The sequence below is a fragment of the Silurus meridionalis genome, chromosome 3 (assembly GCF_014805685.1).
Source record: "Silurus meridionalis isolate SWU-2019-XX chromosome 3, ASM1480568v1, whole genome shotgun sequence".
NCBI lineage: Eukaryota > Metazoa > Chordata > Actinopteri > Siluriformes > Siluridae > Silurus > Silurus meridionalis.
Window position 1 is genome coordinate 32533203 of NC_060886.1, and position 22213 is coordinate 32555415.

The 22213-nt window shown below is 41.7% G+C and overlaps 2 non-coding genes across 2 annotated transcripts; one reads left to right on the forward strand and one right to left on the reverse strand.

Annotated features, from left to right (window-relative positions):
- Nucleotides 1-13492: 13492 nt before the first annotated feature.
- trnak-uuu lies at nt 13493-13565 on the forward strand. Its single transcript has one exon. It is a non-coding gene; the product is annotated as a tRNA-Lys (tRNA).
- Nucleotides 13566-21704: 8139 nt separating this feature from the next.
- On the reverse strand, nt 21705-21776 carry trnap-agg. Its single transcript has one exon. It is a non-coding gene; the product is annotated as a tRNA-Pro (tRNA).
- Nucleotides 21777-22213: the final 437 nt, after the last annotated feature.

The window sequence follows — 22213 nt, forward strand, 5'->3', positions numbered from 1 at the left end:
GCAGCATAGATGTGTTCTGTAGTAGATTCCTGCTCCATAACAGCCGTCATTGGGAGCTGTACATATTGTCCGAACAGTGAGTGCACAGTCTTGCTTATAAGAGCACGGAGACAAGGTATTCCGCAGCAAACAAAAAATGCCACGGCTGCAAGAATAATGGCAAGCGTAGTTCAAATACGTATTAGTCACGCCAACCAGTTTGAAGAAAAAAACCAACCTAGCCAACTGGTAAGTGCAGATTCCTTCGCATTATTGGAGACCATTTCATCACGAGCTTTCGCCATGCGGTCTAGTAGAGCGTGTAGCGGACCCGCAGAGCCAGTGTGAAGAGGAATAACCGTGCAACAGTCCTCCCCGATAAGATGGCATACACCTTGGTCTGGTCCAAGCATTTTGTCAATAGCGAATCTATTCTGCACAGCCATTAATGTAGTGGCGTGAAGTTGTTCTGATATCAGTTTCAAGGCTTCAATTGTGTGATTGATAAAACGTTGTTGGTTGTACCAAATATAATTTATCCAGGCCATATTACGATCTATTTGGATCCAAGGGAGAAACATTGTCAATGCCTTGGAGGCGCCTTTATCTAGGGCAGCAAATTCAACTGGAACACCTACTGGTGTGCCCTTCCAACTTATATAGATTTATTAGTGATTGTGAGATACTTGTCCTTATAATTGTTCATGATACTAGATAACAGAGTTTTTTCAATGTCATCCTGAAGAGTGCTTCGACGTCGTCTTGACCTCACCAGGTCATTTAAATGGGTCTCATTTACCGCCATGACAATGAGACGTCCTTCTAGAACTACCGGTGCACAGCGACCATGCCATAGGCTCGGTAGAACCTGCAGCACGTCATTTCCACCACAGAACCAAAATATGTCTGCTAAGTTTAGCGTGCCCCTTCTTAGGCTTGGGACATGAAATTGACTACGTGAATCACACCTTTGTGTGGAGGAATTACAAGACTGTTTTAAGTTAAGTATGTGGAACGCTGCATCAATCTGTTGGCTACATGCCGCCTCCGGCAGTGATCCTACAGTAACCACTCCTCTTGCGCGAAGGCACAACGGGAAAGTTTGTCCCGGATGCACAACCACCCGCAAATCATCATTACTAAGCGTAGCCAGGGGCTGATAATCGCACGCAGCACTACGTGAGCGCATCCAGTTGGCACCATAATCAACAGCGGCTGAACCTAATAAACATATAGCTGGGCAAAGATGAGTGGTGTTATAAGGTGCTTTGTCACATGCCTTTAGCCCTACTGTCGGCATAACACGAGGTGGACGTCGAGATCTTCTGTCACATACAATGCATGTAGAGTGGGGCACTGCTGCACGCCCTGAATCTACCAACCATTGTCTGTACAGGTTAAGGTTTGGCTGAATGTTTGTAGTTTCAGCATATTGCTTTACTGATGTCACATTGATCCTTTCCGCATATCTATAACAGGTCGGGGCTTTTGGATTAGAGGGATAGTTGGGGTTCTTGTATCTGAAACTAAATTGTATTCTAGGTAAGTTCATCTCTTCCTGCCAGTTAGGGACATATACTAGAATTTTATACAAAACATCCCCATACGCTAAAGATTCTACTGAGGTTCTTTCAAACGTGCCATGCGGGATCCCAACTTGGGGAAAACCAAAATACCATAGAAGCGTAATATCAACACAACTGCGGGTGCCTAATATGCGAGGTATAATTCTGTGGGGTACTCCTGTGACCACTATAATGTCTGTTTCTTTATCCGTGTCGGTCATTCGAGCCTCAAGTCTCATCTCGTATTCAGGAGTATTATTTATCTCTGTAGAGTTGCAGGGATGAAAAAGGGATATAGTGTATGTTATAAACATATGTTGTGCAGTTACTGGAAAGGATGGCAGGACCTTAGTGTTATTTAAAACGCCCAATGCACACCGGAATTGTTCTGCAAGCACGTTTCTGGCCATATGTACAGAAACCTTTGTAGCCTGTTCTGAAGTGAGACTAGTTTTAGCAAGGTGACCTAGAGACCCTAGTGGTTTAGACCTTTTGTATCTATTTGTGGACATTGTGCGACTTTCTGGACCTGCTGCGGGTTGGGAATAGTTATTTAGGGAAATGTTGGACAAAGGGACTGATATATCTGCTGGATGATGTAAATAACGGTTAATGAAAATGTAAGGGCAAATGAACCATACTGCTAAAGCCATAACGAGTACTGCCCAGTGTCTTTTGGTGGGAGTCTGTTTGGTCTTTAGGGAATTTTTCATCATGGTTCCACAGGTAGATCGATATCTAAGTCTACTAGATCTTGTAGATTAAGAGTGTCAAACTGTTCAGGTGGAGTGACAGGAGTCTAGTGTGTCATGTGGTGGTCGTGAATCAACCTGATACGAACAACCTGGCCTCGGTTCTCCTTCAACTGGCCGTGGTTGTGTGGTTTTGGCACGTGTCCTGTATGCTGGTCCTCTGTCCTGTGCTGGGCCTGCGCCGTCGTCATCGTCCTCTGAGTCGTCAGAGTGGGCGCAGTGTGCCAACTCGACCTGAGACTTCCTCCACTGTGGTCCTTTCACTGCAGCTCTGCAACAATGGTTAAGATGATACCAGTATTCCTTACCTTCAACTTTGACTGCGGTAGGAGTTGCTAGTACCACCTTGAATGGGCCTTCACGTCGTGGCTCACTCCAGTGTTTCCTTTTAAACACTTTGATATACACGTAGTCACCTGGTTGCACCTGTTGCATTGGCTCATCAACCTGTGCCCCGTGTGTGGCTTCACGGACCTGTGAATATAAAGTTCTGTGTATTTGCGTCAGATGTTTGCAATAACTAGACATGTCTGCTTCAAGTTGTTCAAGTGAGGAGCCTGTGTAAGGTCCTTGTGTAAAAGCAACTGGCATGGGTCATCCTGTCAGCAACTCATGTGGTGTCAGGTGTGTGTTGCGATTTGTTTGAGAGCGCATTTTCATCAATGCCAGTGGAAAAGCCTGTACCCAATTCAAATCTGTGCTAGCACAAATTTTGGCTATTTTCTCTTTCAACACCCCATTTGCTCTCTCAACCATTCCCTGTGACTGTGGATGGTAAACACACCCCATTCTTTGCTTGATGCACAAAGCTTCGGCAAAGGCCTTGATCACGTTATTTACAAAATGCGGTCCATTTTTAGAGCTCAACTTGTCAGGTATCCCAAACCTCGGAACCACTTCCCTGATCAAAAACTTAGCTACGGTCTTTGCGTCATTCTTGGCAGTAGCTGTTGCCTCCACCCATCTGCTAAAACGATCTATTACTACCAAGATGTATCTTTTCCCTTCCTTCCTATCTGCCATGTCCACAAAGTCCATCATCAAATGTCGAAATGGTCCCCTTGGTTCAGGAATGTGACTGATTGGTGCTGTGAAATGTTTTCTGACATTACGTGCTGCACATAGCTCACAGGACCTCAGGAATTTGTCCACCATACTGGCCAGATATGGCGACCACCAATTCCTTCGGATTGTGTCTATGGCCTCCCTACGATTACAGTGATCTACCCCATGTGCTTCAGCAATGAGCTTTGGTAAAAGAGCTAACGGTGCCACTCACACTCCATCAACACTCCTCCATAACCCTGTGTTGGGGTCTTGTACTGCACCTCGTTTCTTCCACCTCTCTTTCTGTTCCCCACTTGCTACATCCTGATATTCCCCAAGATCTTCCTCTGTTACCTGCCCTCGTACTTCCTCATGTTCTTCATCCTGTACCATCACTTTCACACAATCTTCTTCTACTGCTGCGCTCTTAGCTGCCTCATCTGCTGCTGCATTACCTCTACTGACCATATCTCCATCAGATTTGTGGGCTTTACACTTCACAATGGCTAATGCCTTTGGAAGCATCATTGCTTTGAGCAAATCCGAAATTGCAGGACCATGTAAAATGGATGATCCATCAGCTCTCTGGAAACCCCTTTGTTCCCAGATGGGTCCAAATGTGTGACATACCCCATGTGCATATGCTGAATCAGTGTAAATAGTACACCTTCCTCCTGCTCCCAGCCTACATGCTGCTGTTAACGCTTTTATTTCTGCCAATTGGGCAGAACAAGGTTGTGGTACACTTACACTAGCTAGTACTCGAAACGAGTCATCTTACTCATTGTGCATGACCACAGCATATCCTGCTTTATTGCCATCATTCGCACGATAGCAAGAACCGTCCACAGACAAAACAATTTGGGCATTTTGCAATGGTTGGTTCTCTAGGTCATCTCTAGCTTTTAGAAATTTCTCTGCTTCTGTAGTGCACTCATGGGGAATTCCCTCATCTGATAAGACCACTCGATCAGCTGGATTGATTGTGAGGCACCTCTCAATTGTTAGTTCTGGTGCAGACAGGATGACATCATACCCTGTCCTTCGTGCATTCGTGATCACAAACTTTTGACTTGTCAGCAGAGCATGTAATGCATGAGAAGTGTACAGGGTCACTGGATGACCCATCGTGATTGTTGATGCTTTTGATAGGCAAATGCTGCGCTGCCAATCCTCTGTAACAAGGTGGCATGCCTTTCTCCACATTGTCAAGAGCCGTACTATAGTATGCAATTGGCTTCTTTCCCATGCTCTGTTGCTGTTGTGCTAAAATGGCTGATGCAAAACCTCGCCTTTCTGACACATAGAGGTGAAATGGTTTTGTGTAGTCTGGACAAGCTAGTGCTGGGGCAGATTTTAGATCACTTTTAATTGTTTCAAAAGCCTTTTTTCCTTCCTCTGTCCAGACCAGGCGTGCGCTAGATTTTGTCTGATCAGCTGCTTTCATCATGTCTCTGAGAGGTTGTGTTTTTAATGCAAAATCACAAATCCATGGTCTGCTAAAACCTGCTAACCCCAGGAATGACAACATATGTTGCACTGTTTGAGGTTGTGGTGTCTTCTGAATTGCCTCTACATGAGAGGGCGAGATTTTGCGTGTAGTGCCTTCGAGCACTCTACCCAAATATTCTACCTTTGTCGGCAGAATTGCAATTTTTCCTTACTGACCTTGTGTCCATTATGAGCTAGGGTTTCCAGGACCTTTAACGAGTCCTTCATGCACTGTTCTTTAGTTTGACTACAAATCAGTAGGTCGTCCACATATTGAAGCAAACTGCTTTGAATGTCTAGATCTGCCAGATCTCGTGCTAACACCTGGTTAAAAATTGACGGACTTTCACAATACCCTTGTGGCAGACGTGTGTAGGTGTATTGTTTTCCCCCGTATGTAAATGCAAACAGAAACTGAGACTCAGAATGCAGAGGTACACTAAAAAATGCTGAGCATAAATCAATTACAGTGTACCATTTAGTCCCTTCAGGGATGTTTGTTAACAGTGTGTGTGGATCAGGTACTACAGGATTTTCTGCTACCACCACACGATTTATTGGTCTTAAATCATGGACCAATCTCCACTTGTCTGAATTTGGTTTTCTGATTGGAAAAATGGGGGTGTTGCAAGGGCTGTTTGTTGGGATTAACACTCCTGCTTCAACTAGTCCCTCAATGGTGGGTCTTATCCCCTCTATCGCCTGTTGCGACAATTGGTATTGTTTCTGGTACGGTAATTGCACATTGGGTTTTAATTGAATTTTCGCCAACCCTGATGACTTAACTAACCCTACATCTGTCTGATGTTTAGTCCATAGCTTTTCCGGAATTTGTTTCAGCACCTGTTCTTCTTCTAGTTCAGCCTGTTCTTCTGTTGCCATTGTCCTACCTGCCCTACTTGTGTTCTCACTTGCATCTGTCTGTTGATCAAAATAGTGTGAGCTACCGCACTGTCTTCAGCTGTTAGTTTTATTCTGAGATATTTCCTGTCTGATGTCATGCTCATATCTTTTTCCACTGGTATCCATTCAGTTATCTGACTTGCTTCTCTGACCATTGGCCCTAAGTCTTTTGATTTAAGATTTTGCCCGATCATTAGGGAGACATGTGGAACAGAGTTCTTGACTGAATACCACTGTGCAATGTGGTCTGGTAGTTGTACTGTTGCAGCTATCCCTTGGGGACCAATGATCACGTTTTCTGCTTTAAGGCTGTACTGGTTTCCTTCTACATGTTCTCCCCACAAAGTCTCATATTCTTCATCTTGTCCCCCCTCATCATACCTTATTGTGCAGTGCCATGGTTTCCTGGTTTCCTTACAGTCTGGACGCATGTTTGTAAACCATGTTTTCAAGTGGTCATACAGCTTGTGAATTTCTGAAGATGTCACGTCGAGTTCCAGCCAATAGACTTTATCCAGTGTCTGTTGTTCTATTTTTCTTTCTACCATCACACACTGTTGAGCTAGGATTTCTGGAAGTTTGACCCACACTCCTGTAGGTCCACAGAAGATTTTTGCTCCTAGCTTACACAGTACATCTCTGCCTAATAGATTTGCTGGGGTATCGGGGGAATACAACAATGGTGCTTGTATTGTGATTCCTTCTACTGTTATGTCTTGTGACTCTGTGAAATGCAAAGTTTGAGTTTTACCCAAGAAGCCTACTGTCTTTACTGCTTTGCGTGAGAGAGGGAGCTTAGAGCCTTCTTTTCCAATGCTTGTAAATGTTGCTCCTGTGTCAATCAAAAACGATGTCTGGAGCTGGTTACTCACATCCACCATTATGGTTGGTTCTTGTGCAGGGTACAGTGAGGTGGGGCACTGTACCAGCTCCCCCTCTGGCTTCTCTGGGCATCTTCACATGTTACCTTGAGGTGGTCCCGGAGGGCCACCTCTAAAGTTTGCCTGAGTTTGTTGATTCTGCTGATTCTGGCCCATCCATGGTCCCGCCCAATTTCCGGGGTCTTGCCAGCTTTGATTTTGTTGCTGGTTTCCTTGCTGTTGTCTTATTGGATAGGGGCAGTTTCTCATCATGTGATTGGGATCTTGACAGTTCCAGCATCTTCCTCCTCTCGGTGGTTGATAATTTCTTGGTTGAAACATTCCTCCTCTTCCTCTGCCTCTTCCTTGCCCCCACCCTCTGTTTTGTGGTGGATATTGCTGATACATTGGATGGGTCATTATTGGTTGTCCCACAGGCATTAGTTGCTGATTTCCTTGATCTGGTATGGTTTGCCTAGCTGGATCCTGCTGTGCATTTGTTGGTATCATCATGACTGCTGCTTGTTTAGCTGAACTTCTCTTCTTTGCGTTTTCTTGACTTTCTTGTTTGCTCCGTGCTATCTCTCCGAGCTGTGCTTTGTGCAGCAATGTTATTAAATCTTCTGCTGCTTGTTTACTTGCTTCTTTCTTTTTTCTGTGCATTTCCACAGCATGTGTGACATTTGCCTGGAAAGCTGCCCAGGGCAGTGCATTAAGTCCCACAACCGATTCAAGCTGTTCTTGTACTTCACTTGGAAGCGCTCTCTTCAACATTATTTTGAACAATGTGATGTTAGCCGTTGTCTCATCCCATGCTGACCCCATCTCTTCAGCCCATGCTTTCTGTAATTTAAGAATGAAGGCCGCAGCTCCTTCTTTTTCGTCCATTTTCAGGTTTTCCACCTTGGTTAGATCAGATTGCGTTGGGTATGCAGATCGAAGTGCATTCCATACGTCGTTTCTTTTCACTCCAAACGTCCAGCGATCATACTTTTGATCCTTTCCCACGTCTCCTAGATGTGCCTGATCCAATATTTCTATCATTTTAGCTTTTCCCAATGACTGTGTCAGGATCGCCTTGATATCTCCCATAGCCAGCATCTGGCCCATGGTTTGTTCTTCAAAGCGTGTTATCCATCTTTGTGCTCCCTCACATATGTTAGGCAGTCGGCTTATTAGTCCCGTAAGATCCATAAATGACCATGGTGTGTATACTGATTCTGTGCCTTTTATAATGACAGGCATCTGTAGAGATCTTTGGTAATTGGGACTTATCCATTCTCCTTCTTCTATGTCTTCTTCTTCATCATTGTGATCTCTTCTATGCCCTTGTGACCTTGTCATCCTTCGTTCATGTGGAAAATCCGTTATGGCTTCTCTTGTTTTTTTCTGCTTTTCCTTTCTTCCAGCCTTTACATTGGTTTTTGGCTGATTCATGGATAGTTGAGATTCTAGCTCATCAATATACTGTCGGCACTGTTCCATTCTTTCTGCGCTTTTCTGTTCTGCCCTCTGTATCTCTGCATCAAGCTGGGCATGTTCATGTTGATATAGCTTCACCTGTAATTGACGATTTTCACCTGTCACTTTCGTTATGATCTCTCTTGTCTGGTCCATTTCTCTTCGAGTGTCTTTTAGAATTTCCTCCATTTTCTCCATCCTCTTTTGGGTTTCTGCCAGTTCTTGTCTGTTTGTTGCGTTTTCTTCTTCCTGAAGTGTCATTTCTTCTTTCAGAGCTTTCACCTCTGTTCGCAGTGGATCACTTTTCAGTGGCATTTTTGGTGTCATTTCCAATATTCCATGGACATGCACCTTTTCCCCTCTTTCTGGGTTCAGGATGACAAAATCTTCTTCATCCTTACATTCCTCTGAGTTTGAATCTTCCTTCCTTTCCTCCTTGTTTCTAACATCTGGAAGAGATGTGGCTTTGCTTAATCTTTTTTGTACCTTAGGGGTGCTTTCACACCTTCCTTGCCTTTGTTTTTGCTTTTTCTGGCGATGTCTTTGATTCTGGTCATGCTCAGGTGGTTCTAGTTCCTCTCGCTCTCTCTCCCAGTCTTCAGGTGGGATATCTAAATCATAATCATGTTCATAATCATATCTCCCTTCACTGCCGCTTTCTTCATCATCTCCCTCTTCTGCTTCAAGATTCTGAAATAACACTCTGTTTGTTTGTCTTGCACTTCCTTTGTTTATCTTGTTGTCTGAAGCTGGGAGTTCCATTCTCCCTTTAATGCGTCCTCCTGTTATGTCTAGTTGTATGTCGTGATACTCTCTCTTTCCTAGTACTGGGTAGAAGCTAATCACCTTTGGCTTCTTTACTTCAGCATATGGTGGTGCTTTCTTCTGTTCCTCAAAACTCCTCCAATGGTGGGACTGAGGCCTTTTCTGACCCTTTTCCCTCCTTACTTCCTGTTCCCTTCTCTGTCTTTTCTTTGTGCACTTTTAACATCTCCCCCTCATGCTTAAACCATTCAATGATGTCTAATTTCCGTCTTGTCTTTTCTTTCTTTTCTTTTTTTATTTCTCCCCAATTTCCATTTCTGGTTTTCATTGCATCACACTTTTCTTTGTTAAATGTTCCCTCTTCCGGCCATTGCAAATCCCCAGCTGTCAGGTCTTTCCATTTTTTCATGTATTTTTTGATCTCCTTTTCAGCCCCTTTATGCCGTATAATTATCACGTCCACAGGTGTGATTGGGGATTCCTCCTTGCTCATGATGCACCCTTGTCTTGCTCTGTGTGCCTCTCTACGGTGGCCTGGGTTTCTATTTTGAGCAGACCACTTTAGATAGACGTTTATCCGTCTCACTGTCTTACAAGGTCGTGTTGGATTCTTTCGGCTTTGTCCACTTAACGAGTTGATTTTATCGATTAGAATCGAGGTGGCTACACCTCTTTCCCACAAAACCTCTTTAGGTTCTACTACAACAGTTGCCGTCAGTCCTGAGCAATAATTAGATTGTTCAGGTACTTCTGCATTTAATTCTATCAATGGTTCCTCGTCTTCGTTGTGTGGGTCTGCTATGAAATCAAACAGGTGTATCACGGCTTTACTAGGTGTAGGGGCTTCCACGAGGGTGCGCAATACTGGGCTTAACAGTTGAGGTTTCCAGACGCTTTTTATTTTTTCATACCAGTTTTCATCTGGGAATATCTGGTGTAACACCTCTATGCCATGTAATCGTGTAATAGCCCACAATTTGTCTTGTATCTGCTTCTCTGTCTACCTCCTCTCTATGCCACCTCTATCTTTATATGTTGTTTCGTCCCAAAATGAGTTCTAAGTCCGTTCGTCTCTATCTCTATGTCTATCAAATCCATACATGTATCTTGCTATATTTTCTCTATTTTATTTATTCATTTATTCGCACTGTGTATGTCCGAGTGTATGCATGTATGTGTATGTGTGTCAGCGAGCGAACACTATGTGTGTGTGCTATACTCCGTGCGCCTATGCGCATGCGCACCCCCCTTCGTGCACTCCGTGTCTATACGCGCGTGCCCGCGCCCCCTCCTTTTGTGCTCTGTCTCTCGTCCACGCGCAGCTCTCCTGTGCTTCTAATGTGTGCGCGTATATACCATGCTATTTTATCAATAGTACAGATATGCAAATAATATGAGTATACTCACAAACTCAGCATCATCCCAAGCAGCGTAAGCAAACAGCAAGCAACAATACAAACACAGGCATACATATAAATTCACAGACAAAACATTAACATACATAGAAACACCACTATAAATCCGGTTTTCACAAAACACGCTTCTCATAAACAATATGACAACAACACTTACACAACTGCAGTTACAACGTTTCTCTTTTTACCGTACATGTACACATGGCCATCACTTCATCTCAATAATCTCAATATCCTCTCACATTGTCTTCTCACATCGGGACTTGCACCCGAATCACCAAGACTTCACTTTTGGGTTTACACGATTTCGGTCTGCTTAGTCTGCAACCTAATTAGACCATATGGAAAGTCCGACAGACTAAGGTACAAACAATTAGCCGTAGTTTCACGTGGGTCCCACCCTGCGTCTCTATACGCAGTGACTCTCCACCTCACAACTTTATTCACGTGGGTCCCACCCTGCGTCTCTATACGCAGTCACTCTCCACCTCACAACTTTATTCACGTGGGTCCCACCCTGCATCTCTATACGCAGTGACTCTACACCTCACAACTTATGTCTTTACTTTTGCTTATACTCATCCAACACTAATTTTCCACCCGATAGTTCTTTGGCCCTAGGCCAGCAGTCTATACCCTCCCCGGGGCCGACAACCTCATAGGCATACAGTTACTAATCACAGACTTTGAGTATAACAGGTGTCTGCTTACCTTTTTTCTCTGAATTTTTGTTTTCAGCGGCTGTAGCCCACAGGATGCTCAGTCCCCTGTTCAGGTTTTCGACCTTTGTGCTGACCTTCAGGGCCCCGCGTTTCTCTGAGTTCAAGCATACGTTCTTCAGTCTCTCAAGTGTGAACAACCTTTTTGCGGCCTGTTTTGTCTTCCTGCATTTGCAATGGGTAAGTGTTATGCTTTATTCTTTTATAATGCTGTTTGCTATTCTACTTTCACTTATTTGAGTTATGTCATCGTCTTTGATTGCTTGTATACTGTGCTTGATTATATAATGCTTTTATTTAATACTTGCAAGCGCCTAGATTACATTTTTTCTAATTGTGTATTCTGAACTGATTGTTACATAGTGTATATGATTTTCCTTGAGTGTTATCCTTTGCTTGTGCTCAACCGTCACTATGATATTCCCTATTTTAACATCTTATCTCTGTTGGTCTCATTTGGTCTCTTTTTGCTCAGCTCCACCACGTTTGCCTCCCAGAACGACTCAGTTGGGCATTCTTCGCCGACAATTTCGCCAGTTTCAGCTCTCCTTACTTGCCGCTGAGCTTACTCATTTTCTTGAACATCTTTCCAGCCCAAGTGTCCCTGAGGATGCCTTCCTGCCTCCTCGCATTATGCAGAGCACTTCTACGCATGACAAGAGCACACAGACTTCTCCTGAGCTCAACAGCCGTCACGGATGCTCCTACTTCCCTGACACGACACCACAGTTTTCTCCCTATCCTTCACACTGGTCTCCCACTGATTATTCCCCTACGTCTCCTGTTGCTTTGCCAAGTCACCGTGCTCCTGTGCCTTCACCTGGCTTTGGGCCAAGCCGCTCTTTCATGTCTCCTGCCCATGCTTCTGTGTCTTCGCCCGGCCTTGGGCCTAGCTACTCCTACATGTCTCCTGCAGCTGCTGAAGCCCGTACGCCTTGCTATTTCAATAAAGATGCTTAATCTCCCTCAAGTTTGTTTCCTGTCCTTCTTTGCCTATTCCATACACTCATAACATTTAGTCAGATTCTATCCTACTCACACATGTAAATACCTTATTATTATTATTAATACTTGATGTAAATAAAGGTTTGATTAACATATAGATCAAATAGGTTTTGTCAAACTACATCTATTATATCTAATAAGTTCTATATTGCTTTATTAAGTTAATTAGGTTAATTTAGTTTGATAATATTAGTTTGATTATAACACACGCTAGATATGGTTGATTAAAATATTTTTCTCGACAAGATGTATTCAAAATTCAAGTTTCAGTGACACCTCAAATAATGTCACTATCAAAGTATTAAATTTGTCATTACAACCATGACGAGAAAAATGCAAAGCCTTTTCTGGGCCACTTGGACCTCTTGGCGCAGCGGTCACACGTCTGACTCCAGATCAAAAGGTTGTGTGTTTGAATCACATCGAGGTCATGGTTTCTGGACTCTTGCTTTTTGTCCAATGTGGAGACTTTTAATTTGTCCAAAGTGTAGTCTGTCTCATCAAATTAATGTTAGTACATTATAACCCTCATTTAACATGTTACCAAGCTTTGTCAATTTGCTCTAGCTGAAAAAAAAAAAACTCTGCAAATAGTGACTGAGATCTTTTCACAATTCAAGTTTCAGTGACACCTCAAATAATGTCACAATCAAAGTATGTTTAAACCAATGATATTTGCATGGGGGATCATGGGAATATCTTTTGGGTTCAAAGAAAGACGACTATTGTCAGAACCATTGGTTGGTCAAAATTAACACCATAAAGAATGCTTACCACAGTGAGACTAAACCATAATTTGCTAATGTATGGGTAAGAATTGGAAAGCATGTGGAAACGTCAGCGCCTGTTCTCTGTGCAAGAAAAAATATCATGGCATTTTGACATCAAGGGAAGATTCAGATAAGCTTTGGATTATCCCACCACAAAGAATGAGCCACTAGTTAGCTCTTAAATGCCCAAACAAGGACTTGAACCCTGGACCCTCAGATTGAAAGTCTGCCCAGATAAGGCTTTGCATTTTCTCGTCACGGTTGTAATGACAAATTTTGTCTGACGGTCAGGTTGCATGCTCTGACATTTTCCGTATTTAAAGTCCCTGATTGTTGGTGTAAATAAGAGTCAGGAGTTACATTTCATATGTACAGGAAACAATCTGTTACACTATACAGTGAACTAATGAACTTCGTGTCAGTCATTTGGTCTGTGATGAAATGTAAAGTTAGTTTTCATAAAGCAAATGCTATGTATAAGACTATGGACAAAGATTGGCAAAGGAGCTTTTAAGGTGCTTTTTATGTGAGTTATACATAGTCACATTTTTCAACTAGCCTGCATCCTTGAATACTGCTGTTGGACATGAAATAGGGGATAACCTTCATGGTGGGTGTCTTGCAAAAAAGGCACATTAAACTATTGGAGAAAGCTTCAAGAAACTCCTGAGATTCGCCCTCTGAGCCAGCACAGAGACAAGTAGTTTATTGAGGCCAGGTGTCGCAACTGTTCTAGGTTCAAAGCAGGAATGTGCGCAGGGCCTAGATATCTCAGTCGGTAGAGCATCAGACTTTTAATCTGAGGGTCCAGGGTTCAAGTCCCTGTTCGGGTGTTAAAAAGCCAATGGGTGGCTGATTCTTGTTGGTGGGATAATCCAAAGCTTGTCTGAATCTACTCTGCATGTCAAAACACCATAAGATGTTTTTTCTTGCACAGAGTACAGGCTCTGACATTTCCACATGCTTTCCAAGTCTTACCGATACATTAGCAAATTATGGTTTAGTCTCACTGTAGTAAGCATCCTTTATGGTGTTAACTTTGACCAACCAATGGCTCTGACAATAGTCGTCTTTGTTTGAACCCAAAAGATATTTGCATGGGAGGATCATGGGAATATCTTTTGGGTTCAAACAAAGACGACTATTGTCAGAGCCACTGGATGTCAAAGCCTGTACTTGGTTCAAACATACTTTGACTGTGACATTATTTGAGGTGTCACTGAAACTTGAATTGTGAATACATCTCAGTCACTATTTGCACATTGTTTTCCTCACTGTAGACGTAAAATGCAAGATTAGAAGACGTTTTTCACGCTCTGTCTAATACAGGCGATATTGTGTGAAGTATCCAAAAGAATCCACGCTAATTTTTATATGCCGAAAAAAATTATAAATGAAAAATGTATTTAAAAATAAATAAATAAATAAAAGTGAGATAAAAAAGAAAAGGAACTAAAGAAAAACGGACATTTTAAAAAGACTTTCAAATTTTTCAAAAGACTTCAATCTTGTTTTGGCTTTATAGGCAATTTTTTTTCTCCTAACTTACAAAATTTGTGATCCAATTGGAGAGACTGGATTATTTTTTGTTTAAAACTGCGATCCCCCTGGTGCCTAGTGTTGTGTGTATTGTCTGTGTGTTAAGGGTTGTGTGTCTGTTCTTAGTTCTGTGTAAAGACATTGGGTCATGGGATTTCTCGCTTACTGCCGGGAGAAAATCCCAAAGATTGGATGTATAGGAATTGTGCCGGTTACTGCACTAATCTTTATTTAGATCATTTGGCATTATGGAGTAAAATTGTGTCACGTCTAAATACTTTTTCCTAGAGATTAAGATGCTGCTAGAGGTCTCTGTTCTGCTCCAGGTTTAGTTAACCCGTTGGGCTCTTCATTGCAACAGGAAGTGGTACATTCCAGCCTCAGCACAAAACTCAAGGTGGAGGTCCTAGGAAAAAGGGGAAGTTCATCTATTAGGGAATAGATTCCAATTTCATGTCCTGTAACTCACCTTTTGCCTGTGGTGACACCGACTGATAAAATTTTTTATCATAGCTTTACAATAATTCCAAACTCACCTTTAAACCTTTTAGGAAGAGATATGATGCACAAAATGGGAATGGAAATTCTGTTTTTTGAAACCAATGTCTCACTGTCTTTTCGTTCTGTCCTCATGCTCTCAACCGAACCACAGCCACATCCGGGAGATTTTTTCCAGAGAAGTACAGAGGTCCTGCCCGATAAACCAAATTTAGGTGAAGTTAACCCTAAATTATGGGCCTCTCACAAAGACGAGGCAGGTTTAATCCAGGTAAAACCATATCATGCACTCATGAAAACACACTATCCGATTTTTGTTAAACAATATCCATTGTCGAAAGGGAGGAATGTTGGCATTGCTCAAGTTATTGACAATTTATTGTCACAAGATGTTTTGATCGAGACACATTCTTATACACCTTATAACACAGTGATTAATCCTGTCTTGAAGGCGGATAAAAAATGCTGGAGGCTAACACAAGATTTACGTGAGATTAATAAATTAGTTATTCCGTTTGGCTCTTTTGGTGCCCAATGTAGCTACCATTGTTCTCTATACCAGCGACTCACAGATTTTCTACTGTGATTGATCTTTGTTCTGCTTTTTTTCAGTGTCCCTTTGGCCTCAGAGACGCAGCTGCTTTTCGCGTTTACCTATAGGGGACGTCAATTCACTTGGACACGTCTTCCTCAGGGCTTTGTTGACTCGCCAGCTGTATTCTCTGCTGTTGTGCACAGAACTTTGACTGATATACACCTTCCAGAAACAACCTCCATTCCTCAATATGCAGATGACATCCTTGTCACAGGACTGACTGAGCAGGACTGCCACAAAGCATCAGTAATTGTCTGCAATGTACTGGCTCAGGCAGGATTTAAAGCTTCACACCAGAAACTACAGTGGGTGAAGAGAAAGGTCTCATATCTGGGCCATGTGATCTCAGAAGGCCAACATAAGATATCGCAGGACCGAGTACAGCTTGTGACTAGGTTTTCAAGACCTCAGACTGTGAAACAGATGCAGAGCTTCTTGGGACTGGTGAACTACTGCCGAGCATGGATGCCTGACTGCGCACAGCATGATTAAATTTTGCGTAGTGCTATTGATCACAAAGCTCCCCATCACATCTTATTCTGTGGACTGTGGACTGACAATTTTGCTGCCCTCAAGAAGGCTATACAGTCTGCCCCAGCTCTAGGTCTTCAGAATTATGCTAAGCCTTTTTTACCTTTATGTGCACAAACCTGGTGGTACGGCTTCAGGGATCCAGCCCAGGAATACGGTGACAGATATCGCCCTGTTGCGTATCTTTTTAAATCTTTAGACCAGGGGTTTTCAAACGGTGGTCCGCGGCACCCTGGTGGTCCGCGATGGCATTGCATGTGGTCCGTGACGGCCTACATAATTTCACGATTAATTTCAGGATCAGCTCATAGAGATGTCCACAGACTCTGTCAGTAGGCATATGTATGACACACAACCCCTTATGAAGTTCTGGATCAGTTGCCAGACAGAATTTCCAGAGCTTACAGTAAAAGCATTGAGGTGTCTTTTACCCTTTCCAACTACATACCTTTGTGAGAGCGGTTTTTCCACACTGGCATATCTGAAGAACAAGTACAGGGCAAGGCTAGACCAGAAAATTATATTAGGCTGTCACTATGTACCACTATATTACCATGAATAGACTGAGTGTGTGGAAGTCACCACGCCCAGAAATCCCACTAACAGGTAAAGAAATTATTTTGCCGAAACATGGAAGCAAAGAGACTTTAAAACAGCCGATGGAATGCCCATAGCACATTTTAATTCCATAGGCGACCTTTTAAAAGCTGTTCAACACCCAGCCAAAGTGGCCATAGTTACACATATGCCACCTGTAGGAAATTTTAGGTACCTGTTGGTTATAGTTGACAGATTCAGTAAGTGAATTTGCATGCGTGACAGAGAATGCTAAAACGGTTGTCAAAATATTAATAAAAGAGATCATCTCTAGGTTTGGTATTCCTAGTGTGATTGAAAGTGATAACGGCACACCTTTTGCTTTGAAGTTAACACAACTTTTGGCAAAAACCTTAGCAATCGACTGGCATTTTAATATTCCCTATCACCCACAGTCAGCTGGAGTGTTAGAGAGAACAAACAGAACCATCAAGGAGCGTATTTCTATAGCCTGCATTGAAACAGGCTGTTGTTCTCCGGCAGTACTCACAGAAATGAAAATTACCCCATCCTCAACAAAACTAACCTTTGAAAGTTTTATGTTCAAGCCTTTCCCAACCCCATGGGTCAGGGCACGCACTGGCATTGCTTCCTTAGGTAACCTGGAAGTGATGGGAGACGACTACGTTTCTGCCCTGGTTGAGAAATTGAATTCTATCAGTGCTGATGTCTCCCTAACTCTTCCTCTGCCCACAGATAAGCCAATACACCCTTTTGTGCCTAATCAGCAGGTCCTGATACGAAGTCTGAAGCCTACCAAGGTCAGTGAGCCGAAGTATCTGGGTCCAGTGACTGTTCTAGCTGTAACCAGAACTGGAGTTCTGACTGATTATCAGCCACAGTGGATACACGCAAGCAGGATCTAAACAGCACCCACTTAATCTGTGCACTAATTGGTCTGTTAGCCTAAGAAGCCTACCTAAGTGAGTATTTAGGGATGAAACAGTTGAGAGCCCACAGAAAGATCCTTTCTTTATAGTAGAAAGGGGGCCACCTCCGGGGTGAAGATCTGACTCACTTGACTGTTTTGTTTAGCTTACCCTGATACCTGCTCTAGGTCTAAATTCTATAACAATATGTGCATAGTTGTAACTAGACTCGAAATCTTTTTTATTCTCTTTGAATACATGATTCAGTGAGAAGAAACTACCTTATAATACTGCTAATAGACATATTGAACAAGCACTGAGAAACAATTGTCTCATGATATCTTGGAGAACGTGAAACAACTGCTCAACAAAGTTTTTTTTTTGAGAAGATTAAGAGTTTGTTTATGAGTGTTGAACACTATTTTGTTTTAGGAATGGTTCTTTTATTGATTGTTGGAATTGTACTTTGTATGTTGCCATGTTTGATGACGATGGTAAGACCGGCCATAAAGGCCTCGATTGGAGTGGTGATGATGAAGGATTATATGCATGTAGGGAAAAAATGAAATGGAATCTGTATGTTTTTGTTTGTCTTTATCTTTTCATTTCCAGTTTATGTCACCGATTCTGTTCCTAGGATGAACATCCTATGTTTTGGTGTGTGATGCTAAATCATAAATGATTTAAAGTGGCCATTGTTAGTGTTAAGACGGTTTTCACACTGTTTCACACACATTCCTTTGTCTGTTCAGTGTCTATAGAATATTTACGATGTTAGTCTGTAAAGTAATCAGGGAGTCTTATCTGGGCTCACACATCTCCGGCTAGTATATCCTCTTGTCTAAACAGGAAACAACTTTAGGTCAGCTTTCTCTCCTCTGTGTGTATATATATGTTGTGCTGCCTGCAAAAAACTTAAGAACATTTGCTGTGTGCAGTGTGATTCTTCCCTGATCAGAAAGGCACTACGGGCATCGCAGGTCTTATGGAAAACCTCTCCAAGAATTAAGTTTCCTTTGGGCATAATAAATATCCAACAATGTTTAATCCATAATCATCTCTGTGCACTAGTGAGAGTCTGAGAACAGAAGTAAAGTGATATGAAACATATTCTTTTAAAACAAGAAGTTTCAAAAGATCTTTTGAACCTTTTGATCTTGTAGAAAGCACAAGATGAATCATGTTTCCTAAAGAGATAATGTGAGTTCTAATGGACTTCCTCCTCGTCCCAGCAAAACAACTTTCACCTCAAGTAAAACAGATTATGTTTGTTTCTAACGTTTCTTCTATGCTGAAACACTTCTGTACATCCTTCACTTCACACAGTAAAGACTTAACAATAAATCACTACAGGATTTTAACCTGCGTGGGAAATCTTATTAGATTTCAAGTCCAACACCTTAACCACTCGGCCATCACAGCGGTGATAAAGTTTTCTGCAATGTCTTGACTTGTCTACAATTTCACCTAAAAAGAAGCATTTAGAATTGAAAGTGTCTCTGACAGACTTTGGCACTTTTTCACCATTAAACACAAAACAGAAAAAAATGGCGAATGTGCGCATCATGGCTGATTTCAGTGCTGATTTGAGACTTGGCGTATCAGTAAAACAAATGTTTTTGATGGATGTGCAGAATCGGAAAATCCTTTCGTAACCATGGCTGAGTGGATCAGCAGCACTTTTTTAAGTCAACACCGTAAACCATGAACGAAATACATCTGCTACTGTTGCATGTTCACCACATGGCCTAGACATAGATAGATAGATAGATAGATAGATAGATAGATAGATAGATAGATAGATAGATAGATAGATAGATAGATAGATAGATAGATAGATAGATAGATAGATAGATAGATAGATAGATAGATAGATAGATACAACTTTATTGTCATTGCATTGTACAGGTACACAGCAACGAAATGCAGTTTGGCATCTACCAGAAGTGCAAAATGTAGCAGTCGTGCAAAGTGCAGATAAATATCTAGCATATTTACAGTGCAGATAACTATCTGGCATATTTACAGCAGTGGTATATATATGAAGTATATACAGTGAATAAGTATAAAGGCTATTTCAGTGCAGAGATGTGTGGACATTCAGGAGTACAGTGAATAAATATGGAGGCATACAGTAATTAAGAAAAATGTGCAGAATGAAAGGTTACAGGATTATGGCATTAAGGAGTAGCAAGCTGAATAAACAGTCTACTATATATAAAAAAAAAAATATATATATATATATATATATATATATATATAAATATATACACATACATTATATACACAGATGAATGTGAAATGTTGGGCAGAATATACAGTAATGATAAATATACATACAGATGTAAAAGTGCAGATGTACTGAGGAGTGAAAAGATATAATATGTAGTATGTACATGTATTGTACAGAGGTTATATACAGTCTTTTGTTTGTGTTTGTTTTGTAGTGATTAGCGGTGTAGTGTTGAGTTCAGTAATGTGATGGTGGATGGAAAAAAGCTGTCCCTGAACCTGCTGGTTCTGGTGCGTAAGTTCCTGTATCTCCTTCGTGATGGAAGGAGGTTAAACAGTTTATGACTGGGATGTGAAGAGTCCTTGATGATGTTGTGAGCTCTGCTCAGACATCTGCTGTGGTGAAGTTGTTCAATGGCAGGTAGTTGGGTGCCAGTGATGTGTTGGGCGGTTTTGACCACCCTTTGCAGTGCTACGTTCACACACAGTGGAGCCTCCGTACCATACACATGGTCACCAATGCAAGAAACATCTAAGCCTGGCTGTCAGGATGGCTGAGCTTTTTAAGGCGCTGCGTTCAGGTTGCAGTCTCCTCTGGAGGTGTGGGTTTGAATCGGAGACTTCTTGGTCAATTTTTCTAAACTGAGCCCATGTGGAGGAGACTTGAGTTGTTATTGATACTGAAAAAACATGAGAGAAATCTATTTAACATGTTGACTCTGTTCAAGTTTTCTGTTGCTTTTTGATACTAAAAGATTTTGGCAAAATGTCACTGTATAATAAAGACTCATCCAAATGCTTGAGCATGTCTTTAGACTAAAAGAGTCCATTTGACATCACTGGCTTGAACACTTGTTTTGTTATCATAATAGCTGAGCATGATCTCTCATTTGAACAGGATCTGGTTCCAGGAATGGCACAAAATTGTGCAACTGTGTGGCTAAATCTGTGTATAAATAAAGTGCAAAAGGGAAAAAAATGCAACATCCGTTCCGCTAGTATCCTGAGTTATTCAAGATATATATAGTTATTCAAGACATTTTAACTTGTATTTTAAAAGAAGTATATGTGGATATTTTTAAGAAAGGAGAGTTGAATCAAAGAATGGGAATGGGCTTAATAAAATTGCTATACAAGAAAAAAGGGGAGAAAACAGATCTTAAAAACTACAGACTATGCTGAATACTGATTTTAGGATTTTATCCAAAATCTCAGTCAACAGACTGAAGGAAGTAATGCTGAGCATAATTAAAACTAACCAAGTGTACGGTGTAAAGGGTAGAGATATAGCAGACACAAAAAATTTTATAAAAGATATGATAAGATACATGCATGCGCAGAATAAAGATGGTTTTATTATCAGTTTAGACTTTGAGAAAGCATTTGACATTGGCGATCAAAATTAGAAAACAATTAATAAACAATTGAACAATTTTGAAATAATGTCATCTTCATTGCTCAATGGTTGAAGGAGTTTATGTCCTGTCTATACCATGCTACCAGAACACCTTTTCCACCAAATAACTAAGGCATTTAAAAAAAAAAAAACATTTTTTTTGCAGAAAACACACTGATCAAAATTAGAGAACACTTTCAGATACCTCCCAGTTATTGGTGTTAATCTGGTACCTGGTGCTAATTTCCTTGATTTTCTGTCAACCCCTATTCAACTGGCAGCCTAACTTCCAGTTTCACTGACTCTGCAAGATGGTGGGCCGTTCTTATGTGACTGAAAGCCTCCGGCAGCAGGTTGTCCAGATGAAGGGATGACCCTATCAGCCATAGCAAGACAAGTTGGTCGTTCCAAATCTGTGATTTCAAGAATATTGAATCTTTACAACATCACAAACTCATTCAAGTCCGCCAAGAAGGCTGGTCGTCCACGGAAGACAAATACAAGAGGACAGGATACTGGAGGATCTCAACAGGCAATCCCGGACTGTTAAGCATAAAACCAGAGTAGTAGCTTTGGTAGAAGAAGCAACTTTTTCGGGATTTCAACCTCTTTGGTGCTGTGAGAGAACAAGCAGCGAGCGAGATGCACGTTATCATTGATACAGTGTTCTGATAGCTCTTGTTCACCCACACACAGTTTATTCAGTATAAAACTTGGGCTCGTCCGGGATTTGAACCAGGGACCTCTCGCACCCTAAGCGAGAATCATACCCTTAGACCAACGAGCCAAGCAAATGCAATTAAGATTGATTCGCAACTGGAACGACTCTGCACACAAAGTTGAAGGGAAGGCGAGAACCCAACAGCTGGAGGTCCGTGGATCTTTTTGTTTCCTGTTATGCAAAGTAAAATCCTGGATCATAAAACCTGAATCATATCCCTAGACCAAAAAGCCTCCTTGTGGAAGAAGACGCTACTGATATGTCACTGCATAGTTCATGTACTTTGCTGGCATATGTCTTCAATTTAAACACATAAATAAAACTTAATGTGTCCAGCCAAAGCTGCTTCTGTAACTGCAGGAAACAGAAAGGTTCATTAGTGATTTGAACTTGCAAATACATGTCTCCTGTTCTCCATGCTAACATTTTGGAACAGTTACTGTGAAAAGAGAGCATTTCCACATTTAAATCATATGGGTCAAACTCCTATCATGCAGATTACA